Below are 22,676 nucleotides of genomic sequence, written 5' to 3' on the forward strand. Positions count from 1 at the left end.
AAATCTCTGGTTGTTAAATCAATAAGCTAATCTGCTGTCTACCAGAGTTATTACCTACTGTCATTCTGACTGTATTCTAGATCCCAGTGTAACAAATTGTACATACTATCACCTTGTATATATGCACTACACCACTATCACTAAGCACTTAATGTCCCCATATCACATGACATGACTAAAAGCCCGAAACCGGTCCTTGGATGCTTGTTTCCAGTCCAGGGAGGACCTGGCTTGGCAGTTCGGGCTGGACTGTTCCCATGGGGCACAGGGTCAAGACTGATTTGCATATGGCTGGGTTCAAACTGGAAAGGCATGGTGAGCAAAAAAACGATGGATTTAGGCCCAGATCTCTGTACTGGGGTGAATGTATGACATTGTTCTGCATTCTGTCCATCACCTGTTGTTTTTGCTTTTGTCACCCCGAGTGGGATGGGTATGCTCAGACGTGAGTCCCGTGCTCTCCATGCCACTGGAATCAAGCTATCCAGGCTGATGAGGGCTGAAAGCCCGAAACCGGTCCTTGGATGCTTGTTTCCTGTCCAGGGAGGACCTGGCTTGGCAGTTCGGGCTGGACTGTTCCCATGGGGCACTGGGTCAAGACTGCTTTGCATATGGCTGGGTTCAAACTGGAAAGGCATGGTGAGCAAAAAAACGATGGATTTAGGCCCAGATCTCTGTACTGGGGTGAATGTATGACATTGTTCTGCATTCTGTCCATCAACTGTTGTTTTTGCTTTTGTCACCCCGAGTGGGACGAGTATGCTCAGACGTGAGTCCCGTGCTCTCCATGCCACTGGAATCAAGCTATCCAGGCTGATGAGGCCTGAAAGCCCGAAACCGGTCCTTGGATGCTTGTTTCCAGTCCAGGGAGGACCTGGCTTGGCAGTTCGGGCTGGACTGTTCCCATGGGGCCCAGGGTCAAGACTGATTTGCATATGGCTTGGTTCAAACTGGAAAGGCATGGTGAGCAAAAAAACGATGGATTTAGGCCCAGATCTCTGTACTGGGGTGAATGTATGACATTATTCTGCATTCTGTCCATTACCTGTTGTTTTTGCTTTTGTCACCCCGAGTGGGACGGGTATGCTCGAACGTGAGTCCTGTGCTCTCCATGCCACTGGAATGAAGCTATCCAGGCTAATGAGGGTTGAAAGCCCGAAACCGGTCCTTGGATGCTTGTTTCCAGTCCAGGGAGGACCTGGCTTGGCAGTTCGGGCTGGACTGTTCCCATGGGGCACAGGGTCAAGACTGATTTGCATATGGCTGGGTTCAAACTGGAAAGGCATGGTGAGCAAAAAACGATGGATTTAGGCCCAGATCTCTGTACTGGGGTGAATGTATGACATTGTTCTGCATTCTGTCCATCACCTGTTGTTTTTGCTTTTGACAAGTAAGGTCATGGCGCACATGCATGACCCATGCTCGCCAATAACCAAAAACCGTTACCAAGGATCCAGATATCACCAAATCTGGGGCACGCATGGCAGGGGTACACATACATTAGCATGCAAGGGAGTTTTTCGACCCAACAATTTGATTAATAGGAGTGGATATGCTCCTAGTCGCAGGTTAGCGTCATCAGCGTATGAATGACTCCAGTGTTGTAAGATGCAAAGCTCTGGGCTAAGGAGGATGTAGATTGTGAATGAGCTGCAGGAGGGCGCTGATGTAAAAGATTTAGCAGCCATGCCAAGTGCCTTTATATTTATCCTGATGTTGAGTTGCTTCTCCCAGAAATGTTTTCTAACATAGGTGCCTCCAAACAGCAGTGGCACCTGCCCTCCAAAAACTGTAAAGTTACCGCACAGAAAGCTCCGCCTGCTCACTTCCAGGGGCTAAACGTGAGATTGTACATGCCGTGGGCATTGTACATTATCTCCTGTCCTGCCTGGCATCCTAGTTCCCTTCATTATGAATTGCTGACTTCATTTCCGTGAAGCGCCCACTTCTCTAGATGGAATGAACGTTGTTTTATTGTTACTATGAATTAGTTTCCATTTCTTCCGCCTTGATTTAGATATTACAGTACAAAGCAGGCCGCATTATTCTCCAGTAGATACCCCTATCACTGGCATCTCTGGGATGCTGGGATTGCCGCCACCGTGGGCGTGGGAGAGTGGCTGCAGCAGGGTCCCATGGCTCCATCTTTTCATTTTATTCCACTGCCCTTCCCTCTCTGCTTTTGTTTTTGCCTTCTCTATAGTCTGCGCGGGCGCAGGCAGTTCACATCACGTTGTACCCACAGACCTTCCTAGCTCACACACATTCAGGAGTCTCACACACTCACTCTGTGATGTCACTGTTTTTTTAGTACACCACCCCAATGGTCAGCTTCCAATGCAAATTTAAGTAATCAATCAGTTTCCAATGCAACATTACCCCCTTCCCCCATGGTATTGGCCCACATGCTTTCGCTTTGTCCTTCTTCTATGTTCCAATGGACATTTTCAAGGAGTCAGACACCGGCTGTCTTGCTTTCACCTGCATGGCAAACCAGTTTCTGCCTGCTGGAACATATGGGCATGTCACACATTAAAAAGTATTTATTTATTGAGTAAACTGTCTCAGTTTAAAAGCCATGCAATGTAAATGATGAAAAAGCTTTGACCTCATGATTATAACAAACTCAAAATAATAAATCCACAATTTCGGGGTTACAAATGGACTTCTCTGTACAACTATACATCATTAGAATCCTGTCAGCAGAATGTAAATCATTTACAGAAAGTCAATTCTTAATGTTCTAATCTTTCACAATGTAAGTAGTTCCAGTTAAGGGAATGCAACGTGAATCAGTCCTTTCCCACAAATCCATTGCCTCCTTGCACAGCCTGCTTCACAAAGGTAAACTGACACTTTTGTGTAAGTTTAAGTTTCTTTTGGGATTCACAAACACAGAGTTAATAGTAGGTTTAGGACTGTGGAGACTCCGCACTCGTAGCGGAGAACTCTGCACATAAAAAAGGTCATTTATGTGCGCAGATATACTATCTTTTTACAAAAGGGTACCTTTACCTTTGTGAATCAGGTCGATTGTGCTTAAGGAACAGGAAAAAGAAAAACTGTTTCTTAAAGAAAGAGTTTTGGTACAAAGTAACACAAAGTGCCTCAACGAATCACGTCCACCCAAAGTGCATGTTCAAAGGCAAAATTTTTTTAAACTTGTTTTTATTGCAATTTTTCAAAGATAAACAGAAGCCATAATGCGCACAATGCACAGTATATTGACAAAATATTGACATGCAAAATAACATGTAGAGGGGCAGTGACTAAAAGGACGTCAAATAAAAAAAAATTAAAAAGGAGAAAGAACGGAAAAAACAACAACAGTGCAGGTACATACAATAGGGAATCTTGACGAATCAATTGGCTATAATCGGCTAGCTGCTTCAGCAATTATTTTTTCAATGGGAGACACATCAGTCAGTAAGCTCAGGATGGAGCATCAAGTAAGAGCGAAGTGGCTTCCAAATATTTTTGGGGCGGGAGGCGGGAGGCAGAAGAGACGTACATGTCACTGGTGGTGTTGCAACACATCAAGTCTCTCAACCAGGCTTTCACCATTGGTGGCGTAACTCCACCCCAATGCAGGGAGACCTATCACTTGGCAAACAACAGTGCAATTGCAGTAAAGCGTCTAGTCCCAACACTCAAAGGGAGGACATACCCTAGCAGGGCCATCAATGGCGAGGGCGTAAGTTCGGTCTCGACCATTAGTTCCAAATGTCCAAACACCGCCTCCCAAAACAGCAGGACAGCAGGGCAATTCCACACTAAATGAATAAAATCAGCATGCACCATTGCGCATCTCTGACAACTGTCCGGTTTAGTGTGATCCATCTTTGCAAGCAGCATGGGGGTGACATAAGCTCTATGTATATATTTAAAATAAATGTAGAGGCTCATGCTTGTAATTATTGGATACATAACTAGTCTGCTCACAGCAATAGGCCCACATCTTGTCTGTCAAAGGGTGTGCCAGATCCCCCTCCCATGCTGCCCTCACCCCTCCGCCCACTGCCGGTCAAAGTGTCTGTGCAAGATGTTATAGTCTGGAAACAAGATGTGAGCTATCGGATGATGTAATTATTGTGTTTGGGGATAGAAACTCTGAGGGCTCCACTGCCAAGAGGCCCAGTGCCGCAACCAGTGAAACTCGCGTTCTGTGCACCAGAAAACGGTCTAGTGTGGACATGTCACGGTCCTCTTTCAGGTCTGTTACCAAGCACATTTATCCGTCTCTGAACATGTCACCTACGAATTGGAGCCAACAGCGAGTAGGCACGTGTTGTGTTAGAGCCTCAGTGGTATTTGACAGCCACGGGTTATCCAGAATTGGAGATGCGGTGTGTATAAGTAGTCAGACTTTAGATATTTGTGGAGACGTCCTAAGGCCCAGCCTGTAGTTTGCAATGTATGAATCTCAGCCGGAGTCCTCATGAGCCCGAGCTGGAGGATAGCGGAAAGGGGATAAGGGCGGGCCTGAGTGTATTCGGGTTTTAGAAATTGTAATCACGCATCTGGGTGTTACCAAAAATAAGCATAATGTGTCTGTGCCACCAAATAATATAGATAACAGTCGGGCACTCCGAAACCGCTCCGCACAAAAGGCTGAGTGAGTGTCTGCCATCCCACCCGGGCATGTCCCTCCACCCAGACCATCCGCGTAAGCATGCCCCGAAGAGTGTTAAAAAAGGTGACCGTGAGTGGAGTTGGAATGTTTAAGAACAGGTATAAAAACCGGGGTAGAACTACCGTCTTAATGATCGCAATTCGGCCAGCCATTGACAGTGGGAGCTCTATCCAGCAATTTATCTGTCCCCCAAGGCGGTCTATGCCCGGCCTGTAATTAAGTCGGATGACCTCCGAAACCGTGCGGTGCAAAACCACACCAATGTATCTGGGGGGCTTGTCGCACAAGGGAAGTCCAGTGCGAATGGGAGGGTGGAGTCTGTTAAGGGGAAAACCTCAGACTTGATCAAGTTAAAGGCGAGTCCATAAAATACACCAAACCGCACCACCTCACGTATGATCGGAGAGAGTTTTGTGGCTGGTTCTCTAACGAATAAGAGCATATCATTCCCGTATTAGGAAGCCAGGAGAGGGCCCTAGTGGAACCCAATCCCTCACTGGAGGTGGCGCTCCTGGATATGTTGTACCAGCGGGTCCATCGCTATGATGAATAGTAGGGGCGAGAGCAGACATCCCTGCCTGGTGTCGTGCGATAACAAGAATTTATCCGAGAGCACCCCATTAATTCTAAGCTGCATGACAGGGTTAATGTATGATAAGTGAATAAAGGAATGGAAGTTTTGTGGGAAGCCAAGCTTAGTGAGCTTTGCCTGAAGAAAATCCCACTCCAAGGAGTCAAACTTTTTTTCAGCGTCAAGCAGTATCATGGCAGTGGGTAGATCGGGATCTATCTGATTAATAACAGCGAATAGAGTACGTAAATTTACTGAGGTCGAGCGGTTCGGAACAAAGCCCGACTGAAGGGGAGAGATGATCTGGCCTATTAAAAGTGATATATGTGAGAACCTTTGCCAATATTTTGTAGTCTTGATTAAAGAGTGATAGAGGCCTATATGAGACACATCTATTGGGTGGCTTGCCCTGTTTGAGAAGTAGTCTTACAATTGCCTCTTGCATGGTAGAGGGTAGTTTGCCCGAATCCAACACCTCCGCATAGACCTCCAAAAGATGTGGGACCAATAGTGGTTTATAAGTTTTAGAGAACATGCCGGTAAGGTCATCCGTGCCAGGGGTTTGGGAGCCATCCAGACCATCGATGGCTTCTACAATCGCATGTAAATGTAAATTGATACTTGTATAGCGCACTACTCACCCGCAAGGGTCTCAAGGCGCTTGTATGAATACCGCTGTGGAACCCATCCTGGCTTTCCCTGTGAGGTGTCCACTCCTGGGCACCCCCAAGGTGGAGGCCAGGCATCCTTAGCGTTGTGGGGGCCGTTGTGGAGATTAAGCAAGCTATTGCCCAGAGTTGCAGAGTGGGACTCCATGATTGGAATAGGCACCGAGGCGAGAATTATCAGGTCCGTGGAATTTTTGAGCTCAAGACCCGCCGAGGCGGGGAATTGAACCCTGGTCCCGGGCTAGACCCCTGCATCAGGGTCTGCCGCTCTAACCATTGAGCCACACTTCTCCACGCATCCGCGCCAATTGGCGAAGTCAAAAACTGTTGTTGACCCCTCTCAAGCCATACCATTGCTATTTCCTGGAAATAACCAGAGAGGGCTGCACCAGTCATTGGGGAACATGTAGTATATAGTCGGGTGTAGTAGGACAGGAAGGTATAGAGAATATCAGTGCTGCGCTTGACACAGGTACCATCCGCAGTTTGGAGTTGTATGATATATGTGGTATGCTGTCAAGGGGTGAGCAGATGGGCTAGAGTGCGTTCCAGCCTCTCTTCCTCCCAATATACACCTAAAGCTCCTGAAAGTCACCCAAGAGCTTCGCATGTTGATGCAATGGCCAGGAGATAATGCATGCCAGCGTCTGGGCATCTGTCAGTTTTTCTCACGTCTCTGCAGAAACACCATGCAAATGATGAGAGATCCTCATCCTCCCCCCCGGTCACCAACCGTACCCAACCAAATCTAATTACCAAATAAGAACCTGGGGAAGAAGGGAGAAAACAAGGAGGGAAAAAACAAGGTCCCACCCTGCATCACACTCAAGGACGGAATACAGACAGCCAAAAAAGGTCTCGTTCAAGAAAAAGGACAGATAAGGAGGTAAGTATGCTCAGTATTGCTACCCCTAATGTGAGTATATCTATGCATGTTTCATATGTGTATATAAGTTATATATCAACCTGATTTGCTCCCTTCTGGTAATTGGTGTTAGGGAAAGGATGTTGTGTGTCTAGAATGAAGAAAGGTAGAGGCAATAAAGTTATTTAAATCATGAAGAATAATAAGGAATACGTATATGCAGGAGAACATTATACAGAAAGCTCACCTAAAAACATATAGTGGCTAACATTTATCTAGGATCCAATATAAGGTATTCTTTGACTATTACTAAAGCGTTTTTGTATACTCCGCCTTAGCTTCAGGGGAGCCTAACTAGGGGCCATATTATCCAGAAAGGGTGATACATTATCGCCACTTTTATCGGCAGGATCCCCGCCACCAGCAATAATCATCCCTTGGGGTCCACAATCACTGTCTGAGTCGCAAAAGGGAGTGCTTTGTGAATCAGCACACAAACTCCATGGGAGTAGGTGCTATAACTAGCAAAGAGTCTGTTGCTACCCCAGGTAGCGGCAAACCGGTTGTCCGAGTTCCGGGCATAATGGGTCTCCTGCAGTAGAGCAATGTGTATTTTGTGCTTTGCCAAATAGGCCAGTACCTGTCGTCCCTTGCAGGGGTTCAACAGACCTCTCACATTCCATGTCATGCATCTAAGCTCCAACCCCCCCACTCCCCTCTCTAGAGCCCTTCACAGTGGATGTGACAGTATGTGGTCTGGCACGTCTCTGTGTTTGGGTCTGAACAGCTCGCCAGTGGATATAATAGTGACCAGCAAAATACAAACTAATTCAAACTCATCCAACCAGAGATCCCAACCCACCACCCCCCTCCCACATTAGATAGACACCCATTCTGTATCCGGTGAATCCCAATGCATCCCAACTTAAGAAAGGAAAGAAATTGCAAAGAGTAGGGGATCTCCCAGGGGGGCAGCAACGCCCCGAGTGGGCCACTTAGTATAATAACAATGGTTCGTAAATTTATATGTAACTGCGTTCATATAGGACTAGGACAGTAGCTGTATAATCAATAATAAAAAAGAAAAAGGTATCTTGTTACTTCGTCCTTGAAATGTTCATGGATCCGTGCCCAGTGAGTAAGCCCTGTATGCCTGAAAATCAGTCTTCTGACATTCAAATAATAGCAAGCAGCGAATAATCATTTCCCAGGGGAAGAGCCTCTATTCGATTTATGGCGTTTCCAAAAGTCAACCGCGTCCGCATGTGTATCAAAGATGGAGGCTTTTCCATTAATCTGGAAACGAAGGCAAGCAGGGTATAACATGGCATAACAAATGTTTTCACCTTTCAAAGTTCGCTTGATGTCCTGGAATTTGCGCCTGGCTTCCTGTACTACTGGTGTAAAGTCCGGGTAAAGTGACAGCGCTATCCCCTAAAACTGCAGATTTTCTACCTCTCTGGCCTCACGCAAGGCAACGTAGTGGTCGCGATAATTGAGCAATCGCTTTGATAAGGCGTGGAGGAGCGCCAGGGACCAATCTGGGGGCCAGAGATCTGTGGGCCCATTCCACAGCAAATGTTGTGGAGAAACAGTCTCTGCCAAATAGTTCAGTCAACAATCGCTCCATGTATACCTCCATGGGACATGTGTTGGTAGTCTCAGCTACTCTAGCTCTCCGGAGATTGTTGTGCACGACCTTGCATCCAAATCTTCTGCCTTTGCCGCCGTTATTTTGAGGAGGCACTCTGCATGATCCAGGCACTTGGCCGTTGCTGTTTGTGCAGCCTCAACATCCGAAATGCGCCTCTCAGAAGTGTTGATGCGGGCCTCATGTTGCTCCAATCGGCCATGCATGGTGTCAATACGAGCACCCAGGTCGTCTCGTCAAAGCGCGCATCGCTGGCCTTGAAGCCTGCTCGTAATTCCGTCATTATGGCAGCAGTGCCCTCCAATGCAGGTTGTTCAGAGTCTGGGGGTTTAGCGCGATCTGGCTGCTCTCCTCATGAGGCATCGTCTCCACCCTCCTGTCTGGGGGTCTTAGCAGTCTGAAAGGAAAGCTACTACTGCTGTTGAATGGAGAGACGCTCAAGCGTGTAAGACGCAGTGAAAGAAAAAACCCTATCTGACGGGAGGCGAAAGTGCCGTAACACAACCAGTATAAGGCCTAGGAGGGGGCACCAAATATACCGTACTCGCTGTGACCCGGCTACAGCAGGACTGGGCCAGTCACAATGCTATTGTTTTATTAGGCTCACAGCTTCTCACCACCCCATCACGCAAAGGCTGGAAAAACTGATGAGATCGAAGCCTGCGGAAGCGTAGCTCAGCGCCACCATCACCGCCGTCCCCCCCAGGAGTCAGCTGCATAAGTCTGCCATCGGGAAAGCCCCCTCATTAGGCCTGCCACTTGCGGGGTACCGGCATCTTCATTGCAAGCATAGTAGGTAGAGTGAGGCGCCCCAGTCATCCAAGGGGCTTGTATCAGCTAACACGACTCACCGCCACCGATCTTTTTGCCGCTCTGTCTCTCTGGGCCTCCGAGCCCCGGCCTCGATTTTTCCACCAGCCACACTCCACTGCGGCGGCCCTGCCCTCAGACCCGTTCATGACCCTTGTTGTCGCGGGGCCTCAAAGGACAGTGTCAGGCCGCTGCCGCGGTAGCGTCATGCTTGGGGTCAGGAGCATTTTCACTGGTCCCGCCACACTCTACCCCCGCCTCAAGGTCTCAGGTGGCTGCGGCAGCACTCAGGGGCACAAATCTCCTCGATGGGATGCTGTGAGGCAGTTAGTTAATAGCGGCTGCTCGGGAGCTCCTCGATCAAGCCACCATATTGGTGCTTGGTCAGGCCACGCCCCCCTCCAAAGGTCAGTTTTAATCTTGTATCCATTAAAGTCTTCTCTTAGCTTCAGGGTGGATTCGATCTAACTAGGAGCTCAATAGCTTGCAGGAGTTTAAGTCCAGATGAAGTGGCATCATGGTTCCTTCCAATGCTGATCTTTTAAGTAAAGCAATTTTGTTTTTCCTGTAGTTTTTCCTAAAATCTTGAATGCTGGTTTTACTTATTTCAGAAGGAGTCAATCAAAACTCTACACAGTCCATGGATTTCAAAGTGAACTCCAAATGTTGTAGCAATTTAAATACCCTGCCGCCCGTTTAATACCAGGATCAGAATTAACTAGGCGGTTTCTGCCACGATGGTCCACAACCTGGCCCGTAAAAGAATAGCCTTTAGATCCATGTGATGATATTCTATATATTATGTACACCGAGTTCAAGTCTCAAGACTGCCATTGGGGTACTGGAGCCAATGACCTCAGAAAGCTGCTTCAATCTTTTGGAAGGCTGGGCCCTAATGAAAACCCACAATTCTGCCCCATAAAGAGCAGACGCTACTGTTTTGGTACTATGCATTCTGTGGACGCTCCACTATTTATCTTACATCGCAGTAAATAATTTGGATTCTGTTCCATGATGGAGGCATTTTTCTCTAATTGCCTTAACCAAGTCATTGCTTGAGCAAGGAGAATACGTAGATAATCGAAGGTGTTTGTCGGGCCAAATGAGTTACATCATTTGTAAAGGTTTTTCTCTCTTTGCTTCTCGAGGTCATGAATATGACCTTAATTTTGGAAGCATTAATAATAAAATGTTTATTACAGCAGAATTGTTCAGAACTACTCAAAAGACGATGCTTTGCCAGCTCCGTTCTTGTTATGAGTACACGTTATCTGTCATTCATCTCAATGTTGGAACATTTGTTTCCAGGTTCAAAAGAAAGCTACTCATGTTGTTAACATACACACTAATCCCTGTGCTAAGAGGTGCCTAACTGATATGGAAGCCTTACAGCTCCCACAATTGGTCCCCTCCGCCACACATGATAAAGGACACCTTCTAGACCCCATTTTTTCTAATGATCAAAGACTAAAAGTATCCGACCCAGTCTGGATGCCATGGACAGACCATGCCTTGATTCCATTTCAACTCCAGATCCCTATTACAGTACCAAACGAAACACATATAGTTATAGGAAGGAAATGGCCCAAAAGTGTACCGGAGGCCTGGATCTGTGATCTGGAATCCTCTACACCCCTCGAAACCAAAGATCTGAATGAGACACATAGGAATTGGCATACATGGATAAACAGCTCCATCAATAGAAACTTCAGGAAGCCAGGCCCCCTTTCTCATAAAAACACCAACCGATCCTCCTGGTTCTCTCCTACACTAGTCCAGCTGAAAAAAGACTGTCAAAAACTGGAACGAGAGTGGAGGAAGTCCTACGATCCCGAATTAAAAACAACTTATAGAGTCGCCATACGGCGCTATCAAACAAGCGTCCGGAAAGCACAGGCCGTCTTCTATGAAGAAAGAATTGCCAAATACTCTAATTCCTTGAGGGAACTCTTCAAGAACGTAAAAACTCTCACTAGCTCAGTTCAAGACCCTAACGGCCCAGAACACTCCAAAGAGAGGTACAATGGGTTGGCACCTTTTTTACAAACAAAATTGAAACCATTTATAATTCCTTCCAGCCCAAATCTCCAGGGCCGTTGGGACCCCCCCCCTTCTTTACCCGAATCTCAGACCCTAGCTCCGTGGGACGGATCAGTCCTCATGACTATCGCCCCCATAAATTCAGATCAGGTATCCGCACTACTAAAAAAAATGTAATCAGGCTCTCCTTTAGACCCAGCGCCTCCCAACATTCTCGGCCAAGGTGGGGAATCCGTCACCACTCAACTGAGAAACCTTATCAATCTTTCATTTGAACAGGGCGTGGTTCCAAAGGATTGGAAGCACGCCATTATCAAACCTCTGCTGGAAAAGACACACCTGAATTCAGCTGAACTATCTAATTATCGTCCAATATCCCTCCTGCCAATAGTGGGCAAAATGGCGGAAAAACACGCGAACTCCGCAATCTCCACCTTCCTCGAAAACAATAAAGTCATCCACCAAACACAAATGGGGTTCAAACCCAAGCATAGCACCGGGTCTGCACTGCTAGTGGTCACTGAAAAACTCAAAGCCATCTTAGATCAGGGAAAAATAGCCGCTGTGGTGCTCCTCGATCTTAGTGCCACATTTGATATGGTTGACCACACAGCATTACTACAGAGAATAGAAGAGGTGGGCATAAAAGGGACAGCAAAAGAATGGGTGGCCTCCTTTCTGAGCGATAGGTCATTCCAATGTGTAGAGGGTGGGTTCAAGTCCGACCCCTTCCCAGCACATTGAGGAGTGCCTCAGGGTTCATCCCTGAGCCCCACCCTTTTCAACATTTACCTCAGTCCACTAGCCCTGATCATTCAAGAGTTTGGTATCTCTGTCGTGTCATACGCGGACGATACACAACTAGTTTTCTCAATCTCAGACCCCCTGAATACTGACCTCCGACAGCTTGTCCCCTGCCTCGAGAAAATCGGATCTTGGATGGCAGACTGTAAACTTAAGTTAAACGGTGATAAAACAGAGCTGATGATCTTGGTTAACAATTCTAATCCCCACATGGACATCCCATGGCCTGCCAGTTGGAGATTACCTCCCTCACCCAAACCGGCCATAAAAAATCTTGGCATGTGGCTAGATAAAAATCTCACAATGGAGATACAAGACAAAAAGCTATCCTGCACCTGTTTTGGGATACTTCGTCTGCTAAGGAAGATCATGCCCCTGCTCCCAGAAGATAGAAAGAAAACAGTGGTCCAGGCCCTGGTGGTCTCAAGGCTGGACTATGGTAACTCCCACTTCTTGGGTTCCCCGAAATATGTAGTCAACCGTCTTCAAGTCGTCCAAAACGCGGCAGCACGGCTACTATTAAACATACCCAGACATCAGTCAATCAAACCCAGACTGAAGGAACTACACTGGCTTCCCGTTCAAGCCAGAATTAAATTTAAATCGCTCAATCTGGCTCATCATGCTATGCACGGAAAGGGTCCGGCACTCATTCAAAACCTGGTCACCCACTAGGGAAACATCCTTTACAACGCAACTTTTACCACGCAGTGCCTTTACGACGCAACTTTTACAACGCAAACCATTACAACGCATTGCGCTGGGGGGCGCTCTAGGATAGGGAATACGTTTAATTTACTATCCAACACCTTCCCTAGTGTCCACAGGGACTGGAGTTGGAATAGTAAATTAAACTATTCACTATCCAGCACCCCAAAGCGCTATGCGTTGTAAAGGTTTTCGTTGTAAATACTGCGTTGTAAAGGCATGCGTGGTAAAACTATGCGTTGTAATGTCATACATCCCACCCACTACACTCCCCTACGACAACTCAGGTCAAGCTCAAAGTTTCTCATGAAGAGTACTGTAATCAAAAGAGCTATATGGGGGGAAGGTCCTTTTCCCATCTGATACCCATGCTCTGGAACAGTCTAGATCCCAACATCCGGTGTATCCAAGAAGAAACTCAGTTCAGAAAAAAACGTAAGACCTGGCTCTTTCCACTGGATTAGCCTCCTTTTCCTGTTATTCTGCTCCTCTAGCGCTGAGATCCCCAAGGGTAGTCACACGCTCTACATATCCCATAAACATAAACATAAACATTAAATAATATGGGGGCTAGGACAGGTTTGCTGAATGCCCACTTTAAGAGGGAAGTGTGTGACACATTTTCGCTTACTACTATATCCAACCATACCATTAGTGTTAAGAGGAGAAACTTCAAGGACTAGTTTCCACAGCACTCCTTGCTCCTTCAGAGTTGGCCATTGTAAAGTTCTGTTTGCTAAGTCAAAAGTAGACTTTAGGTCAATGAAGGCTAAAAACACAGTGGATCTTTATGAGGAAATATTTCATGCAGTTCAAGAATAATCCCATTGCTTTGTCTATTGTGAAGACTCCAGAGCTGAACCCTGTTTGCAAGTGGACAGGATTTGGTGTTCCTCGAACCAATCCTGAATATGTCTGAGCAATGGCCTGCCATAAATTTTGCCTGCCACGTCCAGTAATGATTTTGGTCGGTGGTTCATAGGATTTACACAGTATTCTATTTTTAAATATTGAGACCATAATGTCCACCCTCCAAGACTAAGTGGCCGATTCCGATCTGGGTCGGAAAGCTCTCCGACCGAGCCGGATCTGTAGTGTTTTCCGACCGAACCGGACTCCTGCAGTCTGACTCAGCAAGTACAATGCAGCCTCGGTTTGGTCGGACTCCCATAGAAGTCAATGGGAGCTGGTCGTACGACACGAACATGGGCTCCCATTGACTGAATGGGTACGTCTCGCACAAGGGCGCCCCCTAAAGTTGGTACGCGTCAGTGCCATCCACACTGGACATGCCTGTGTTGGGGAGACGCTTGGGTCTCCCCCTGTGTCCAAGTTGTAAGGCTGCGGGTGACGGGAGGTCCGACGTGGACCCTCAAAGGAGGCTTCCACAGCATTTTGCGAGCCGGAAATTTCGGCTCGATCCGGCTGTACGACGTGTGCATCGTACTGGCTCAGTCGGAATTTGCCTCCATTGCACGGTATGGTTTGCTTATGGATGAGGCGTACGGAGCTGTTCGGACCCGGAAACAATTCGGTCGGCGATTTGGCATTTCTCGCATCGTACTTGCTCACTCGTACAGCTGTATGAGTTGGGTGGAGAACACGCGTACGGCTCGTACTTTTTACAGCTGGATCGTGTTCGGGGACCTTCCGAGCGAGATCGCAATCGGCCCCTAAGGGATTGCTCCGATAATCAAGATGACGTTCAATGTTGCCTTAAGTATAGAGGCCCACATGGAAACATTGCTACAAAAATATAGTTAAAGACTCTATCGGGACCTGGAGCCTTGTTCTTTTTCTGGGAGGGGATTGCCTCTCCTACTTCTTCAATTGTAAGTTTGTTGTCAGGCTTTGACTCCTGGGTATTGGAGTTTCCCAGTTTGATCCCTGAAGTTGCTCTCAGGACCATTTCTGTTCTCATACATTAAAGGAAGGTGTAGGAAAATCAGCCACAAGGATTAGGACACTTCTCAAGTAGGGGAGCCTCAAGAAGATCTTTCCAGTTGGTGGCGGCATTGCCAGTACTTGAGTGAGTGTGCCTAGTGGATTAGATAGTACTTAGCTAAGTGCCATAAGTTGTATAGAACATATCCATACAAACCTGAAAGCAAGCAATGTAAGTCAGAGCAAATGCTTATGTCCTGAACTCAGCAAAACTGTATGCACAAACGATGGCAAGGGTACGTCAATAGTAGTGCCAGAACATAAATGTGTGCTAGAGAGGCGCCTTACCTCACTACTCTTCATAAAGTATTTCTGACGTATCTGTTTCTTGTTTAAGTACCCAATATCTTATTACTAACTTATCAAAGGGTCCTTTTGGTACTTATTTTATGTTAGTGGAAGCTCCAATGTGTGGTAGTTGTCCTGTTATATAGTAATAACTGTTTTGTGTAGCACTTTGTACTATACTTATGCCATTTCGAAGTACTGTAAATAACAGGTTTTACTGTTGTCCAATTTTCTGATTCTTCATTTACTGTCCTTCGGAGCATACAAGGCTAAATAATACTTGTCATAAATCAGACTGGTGACCCGCAGATCACTGCATGTTTCAGCTGTGAGAGTTCATCTCATTCACTAATCAAGTTTCATTGTCCTTATTCTACATTCTTTTAGAAGGTTGTAAATGTACAGCTTTCCTATATCCCAGGTATTGGACAGATGAGACATCATCTTACACATTAAAAGTAGGCCCATGCAAAATGTTTAAGAGCTCATATGCAATTTGCATAATCCGTGCAATTTCGCATTGGGTGAAGTACTTTAAAATGCCAGAAATTACACAGACAAAATTTCACAGAGTGGGAAAAGTGCATCTAACCTCTGCGAGTCCATCACAAAATGGTTCATCAGGGCATTTTAAGAGGTCCACGATCCTGAAGTTTATCTCATTAGTGTAGAAGCTATGATACCACGCTAGAGTTTTTTTATATTAAAAAAGGTGATGCTCAAGGGGGGAAACATCCTTTACAACGAAACTTTTACAACGCAGTGCTTTTACAACGCAGGTTTTACAACGAAAACCAATACAACGCATTGCGCTGGGGGGCGCTCTAGGATAGGGAATAGTTTTAATTTACTATCCAACACCTTCCCTACTATCCACGGGGACTGGAGTTGGAATAGTAAATTTAACTATTCACTATCCAGCACCCCAAAGCGCTATGCGTTTGAACAGCATGCGTTGTAAAAACTGCGTTGTAACAGCATGCGTGGTAAAAGCATGCGTTGAAATGTCATACAACCGCTCAAGGGTTCATTTGTATGCAAGGTTCCTTATTCATTTGGCTCCTAGATCGCATGTAGGTAACCTCAGCTGACACGTTTTGCTCCAAAAAAATATGCTGTTGAGCTAGAGCTTTCCACAGATCTTGGACTGCACCAATAAGAGCACATGATGCTGTTAACTTGAATATTAAATAACTTCTGAAAACCCCCGAAATATTGGACATTTTGACTTGTAAGCGCTCAAAGACCTAAATCTTGGAGCAAAACACATATCTGTTGTAGCTGCATCCATTTGTTTAGAGGTCATTTCTGACTGGGCACAAATTCAAGTCCTGTTGTGTTTACAACTTCCTGTCCTCAAATCTAGAGCCTGATTTAGATATCTGTAGACAGGTTACTCCATCAAAATGGTGACTGATATCCCGCCCGCCGAAATAAAAATTCCATTATGTCATATGGGATTTATAATTCAGCGGACGGGATATCTATCACCATTGTGATGGAGTAACCCGTTCCATGAGGTCTACATCAGGCCCCAAGTTTCCAGTTAAGTTTTTTTTTGTATTTTAGAAAAATTATTTGAACAACACATGCACTGATAGGTCATTCCGGAGTAACTGATAGAGCTCTGAGTATGAAGTAAGACATTCACAGAGCACTAACATTGCCAATATTTTGCATATTTCACTATACATTCACTTCATAAGGCACCTTTTTTTAAACTCCAACTGCACTCAGACCATGCACCTCCTTCTCATCTGCAGTTCCTCTTTAGAAATGGGTCAATCAGAAAGGAAACTTCACCATTTACCTGCATCCCCTCCCCGCCCGAACACCCCCTGCCACCTCTCCCTCCCCACACACCCTACCGGTGGGGTCATGCTTATTCACACGGCTGCTGGGTTAATAGAATATTCTAACCTGGGAGACGCGCGAGCGCGTCAAACAAAATGGCTGCCGCCGTTTGAGCTCCGGGACATCGTCGCCCCGTTTTTTATAAAAACAACGATTTTTCAGTCAGCTTCTATGCGCAAATGAGGTCGCTTAGCTGTTGAAGCGGATTCTTACCTATTCTACTATTTTCAGGCAGTTCTGCACAACGGAAGTTCTGTTTCTTGCCTCCTGGTTCCTGCTCCCTGCCTCTCACGAAGGTACTGCCTGCTGTGTGTGCTCAGGGGGAGGAGTGCTTCTAAGGAAAGGGCCTGGCTTGGGCCTAGCCACGCCCACAGTCCTACATAGCTGCTGTACCAGTGATTTTGAAGAGTTTTTCATTGCTCCCTTCACTTAATAACATTCTTTTCCACATTTGTGTTTCAATTACACCTATTTGTGGATTCTTTCTCCTCAAAATGGAAAATAAAAATCCAGTCAACAATAAAAGAAGACAGCAAGTTTCGCCTCCTCCAGTTAAATCTAAGGTGGTGGAGTCCTCTGAACCTTCTCTTTCATTCATTTTGGAAGTAATTCAAGCACTACGTGTTAATACTGAAACTATTGCCTCAGAAGTTAAAAGTGTGCGTAAAGACATGGCTTCTCTGTCTATGAAAATTTCGGATAATTCCATCAAAATACAGGATAATAAAAATAAAGTGGATGCTTTTACACCATTAGTGGCGAAAATACTTCCTATGCATGCTCAATTTTTCGATATGGAAAATCGAAATAGACAGTACAACCTTCGCATTTTTTATTTGCCTAAAGAAGTTGAGTGTTCTAATTGTGGATTATATTTGGAATCTTTGCTTCCTGGTGTTTTGAATATCAAGTTCTCAGAAAAAGTTGAAGTGGATAAAGCCCATAGGATCCCTTCTCATCACAACCCTCGCCATACTAAACCTAGGCAAATGATATTTAAAGTCCTGCGTCATCATCATCTTGTCTTGATAAGAAAAGCTGCAGGAGACATTCCCTCACTGATGGTAAATGGTAACAAAATTTGTATTCATCAAGACTTTGCCAAGGAAACTGTTGCTATACGCAAGGATTTTGCTACCTGTCGTCCACAGTTAAGAAGCCTTGGTTTCAAATATGGACGTTTTGATCCTTCTACAATGCGCATATGGAAAGATAACTTTTCCAAATCCTTTCAACGTCCGGAGAACTGCGACACTTTCTTGACCAACAAGTTCCACTTTCAATGGATACTCATGACCCTAATACCTGACTCTTTCCAGTTAGAAATTTGCTGACAAATCTATGAATAATTTATATATTTTTGGGTTCCTACGGTTATGGCCATGCTTGTAGAACGTGTGTGCGTTTCTATGTTCCTCTTTATGTATCTTGTTTGTCCTTCTCTCCTTGTTTATTTTCTTCCTGTCCTGTTCTCAAATATAGAGTTACTATTTCTCATCTATTTCTCAACTATGCTTTTTTCGCCTCTTCTTGTTCTACTGCCTTTCTTCCTTGCTTTTTTCCTCATAATGGCTACTGTTCACAACATTAAAGTTATTTCTCCTAATGTGAAAGGTTTGAGACACCCAGTTAAACGTACCAAAATTTTGGATTATTTAGGAAGTTGTAAAGCAGATATTTGTTTTGTTCAAGAGACTCATATTGATGATAAAATATTACATTATATGAATAAGAAATGGGTTGACACTATTGTGCCTTCTCCTGCTAATGGAAAGAAAAATGGGGTTTCTATTTTTTTTGCGAAAAAATTACATTGTCAAGTTTTAAATAAAATTTCAGATTCGTAGGGTAGATATATAATAGTTAAAATTAAAATTCATGACTCTACTTTATTTCTGCTTAATATTTATGGTCCTACTGCTGATGATCCTACTTTTTGGTCTAATATCACTACTGAAGTCTCAAAGTTGGGTAAAGTTCCGATGATTGTTGTGGGTGATTTTAATGTTATTGCTGACCCATTATTAGATAGGTTGTCTGGTACTAAATTTCGTCCTCCTAAGGTGTTTCATGCTTTTAAATCCTTTATTCAAACCACCAAACTAGCTGACATTTGGTGTTTGCACTTCCCTACTGATAAATGTTTTACCTTTTTTTTCCAATCCCCATAATTCCCATTCTAGAATTGATTATTTTGTACTTTCTCCGTCTCTTATTCAATCTGCAACTACTCCAGTCATTGGTAATATTGATATATCTGATCACGCCTTAATTTCTTTTGTTTTAAATATTTCGTCCACTTTTACTAAGCAAACCAGATGGCGTATGAATACTGGTATTGTTCTTAATGAGCATAATAAGCCTAAATTGTTACAAGCCATTCAAGAGTATTTTTTGTTTAATCCGAGAAATTCTACTTCTATAATCAATAGATGGGACGCATTTAAAGCTTACAATAGAGGTGCTACAATCTCTATTATGTCTTATGAGAATAAGTCATTCAACGCTAATATCAAACACCTAGAGAAACAAATAGCAAAATTCGAACGGTTATTTATTACATTCAATAATCCTCAATACAAAGTTAAACTGCAAAAACTTCGTTATGAATTTAATTCTATCCTCAGTAAAAGAGCTGGTGTCCAAATCGCTAAATCAAATGCTAGATTTCGTTTCAATGCCAATAGGTCTGGGAAACTCCTTGCGAATTATTTGCGCATTAAAAGAGATAAAACACAGATTACCTCTATTCATGGTCCTCAAGGCAAGATTGCGTTGTCCCATAATGATATTGTTAAAGAATTTCTGGATTTCTATTCAAACTTATATAACAAACCAGAACTTCATGACAATTCATTAATTGACGCTTTTTTAAATACTTGTGATTTACCCCAAATTTCTCAATCAGATAGACTTGGATTGGATTTGCCCATTACTACTGATGAAATTCGAAAAGCCATAAAATCTCTTCAAAAAAATAAGTCTCCAGGCCCTGACGGTATCCCAACTGAATTTTATAAAGAATTCCAACCTCATCTTTTGCCTTATTTATTTCAACTTTTTTCATTTTTTGGCTCTTCTGCGGCCATTTGAGGTTCTTTTGCTGATGCTTTAATTATTGTACTTCCCAAGCCTGATAAAGATCCTACCCTAGTTTCAAATTATCGTCCTATATCTTTAATAAATCAAGACGGTAAATTATATGCTAAAATTCTTGCCTCTAGATTAGCCCCTGTGCTTCATTCTATTACCCACCCAGATCAATCAGGATATATGAAAAATAGATATTCTGCTAACAATACAAGAAACTTATTACATGTTATTGAGCAGAGTCCTACCCTTCTTGTTCCCTCTGGAGTCATGGCTTTAGACGCAGAAAAAGCCTTTGATAAAATTCATTGGCAATTTTTATTTCGAACTTTACTATCATTCAATTTTGGTCCCTCTTTTATTCGTATGATTTCTGCCTTATATTATGCCCGTACTGCTCGTTTATTTATCAATGGCCAAATATCTACTCAGTTTTCCCTTTTTAGAGGAACACGGCAGGGTTGTCCCCTTTCACCACTTTTATTTCTGTTGGGAATTGAACCTTTTCTTAATTATATACAAAATTGTGATGATATTCAAGGTATTACGATTAAAGATGTTACTATTAAAACCTTAGCCTATGCGGATGATGTGGTATTATTTATCAGTAATCCAATCTCCTCTATCCCGTCCTTATTAGACATTATTACCAAATATTCAGCAGTCTCGGGATACAAACTTAGTGGTCCATTATGATGGCGGATGGACCTGCGTCCGTCCGCCAACCCCGAGGTGGAGGGACCGTCTGCAGGGCAGCGGTGTTCCCTCCATACCAATTAGGATGTGACCGCAACCCTGGCAGTCACATCCCGTAACCTTAACATTGCGGCGGGCACCCGTCGCAAGGTTAAAAATGCATGGTTTGCATTTACATGCACAAAGACAGGATAAAAGTAGGTTAATTTTATAATAGAAAAAAGGGGGGTGTCACAGGATAATGTCAATCTGTACGGTCCAGAGAGCCGTGGTGGGCCGTGAGCAAGCCGAAGTCTCGAATACAGGAAAAGACCAACAGAACAATACATTTTGGCAAAGACAGAACGTGAGTCCCACATCAAGAACAATCACAATCGCTGCTCAGCACCCACCCACCACTACCAGGGCACATAATAATAAAACAGCGAGAAATGCGCTTACTAAACTAAAAGCCCTCCGTTACAACAACCCAAGGGAGGAAAAGAAAAAGGGGTGGGGAAAGGGAAAAAAGGGGAGGAAGAGGACATCGAAAAAAGGGGAGGGGGAAAGTGAGGGCGCAGCGTCAGTGCACGCCCCCCCACGGCTAACAAAACACCCAATACTAATTCGGCACATGGAACTAGTGGCAACAGGAGAAATGAATGCGTAGTAAACCGTGACAGCAGACATACCAAAAGGGCCATGCCAGCACAAACACCCCGGGGGGCTACGTGCCGACACCGCGCCACGAAATTAGGGGATACATAAGAGCCATAGAACCAAAAAGAGGAACAGGGAAAGATACAATAAACAGACCCCCCCACCACCCCGCACAGCCCACCCTGCACCCCTGCAGAAGGCTATGGCCTACCCCCCAGCAGCGTGCCTGTCGCCCTAATTAGAACCCGAAATATAGAGAAATATAAGAAAGAAAGAATCACTTAGATTAAAAAGGGGGGGGGAGGGAAAACAGGGAAAAACAGCGGGAGAGGAGCCACAGAATCAAAACCCCTTCAGCTCCTACCCCCCCGCCCGAAAATACTCCGAGCCCACGGGAAGATAATAAACTCACGGATAAGCTCCAGGAACGTAAAGACGTATCAAACATAATCATACAATCATGAACGGATCACCCAACCATACCACCAAATAACAGTCCACAGAGGCAAGATCAGCTCAACCCTGTCCTCGTTTTTCGCAAACTGTAATCGTCCAGCGTACCAGGAACCAGATCACATAAAACAGGAGGTGAATAACAGGGAGTCGAATCAAAAATACACTCAAGTTGTAGCGATCGTGACCCGGATGATCCAGAAAATACAGTAACCACTTCAGGCAAAACAGGCAAAGTTCCGATGAGAATACGGAGAAAGCCGGTCCAGCGGCACCGTCACAGGATCTTCGTACGGCCATGTGAGGCAAAAGAGGAAAAGGAGACCCATCGAGGTCAGTCCAGACGGGATCCAGCCGGGGAAGCTCCGAAGCAGAAGGAAGCACAGGACGAAGAAGGGCAGCGGGCCCCCGGATATCCACACCAACAGCAGCCTCCAGGTCCACGACCCCAAGGAAAGTTCCAGCAGCACACAACAGTGATGAAGCCGCACAAACCGAGGGGGGTCCGGCAGGCCCAACAAAGGGACCCCCCTCCAGGATAGCGGTCGGTGTGGTCATGGGTGCCCCCCAGGAGCGCAGGGCGGCGAGGATGTCGCGAAGCGTAGGCTCACCTTTACAATATTCAGCAAACGTGCCGCGCGGCGGACCCGCATCGCCGGTCCCCTCAAGGCCAAGAATCATGGGGCCGGCCGCCATCTTAGAAGCCCGGCGGGGCCGCTGCAAACACCGACCCCCGCCCGGATATCAGCGGGGCAAAACAGGACACCGGCAACCACCAGCAGAGGTGCCACCAGGGCAGGAAGGGGGGCCACCAGAAGAAGGCGATGCGCCGGCACCCCACACGCCGCCGGCACCGTTCTCCGAGTCCGGGCGGAGGAACTCAAAATGGCCGGGCCGGAGAACAAAGGGGAGACGAGCCAGATGTACGGTTAACCCCGTCCATGGAAGTCAGCTCCCCAACA

This window comes from Lissotriton helveticus, chromosome 3_1 (genome assembly GCF_964261635.1).
Source record: "Lissotriton helveticus chromosome 3_1, aLisHel1.1, whole genome shotgun sequence".
Classification (NCBI taxonomy): domain Eukaryota; kingdom Metazoa; phylum Chordata; class Amphibia; order Caudata; family Salamandridae; genus Lissotriton; species Lissotriton helveticus.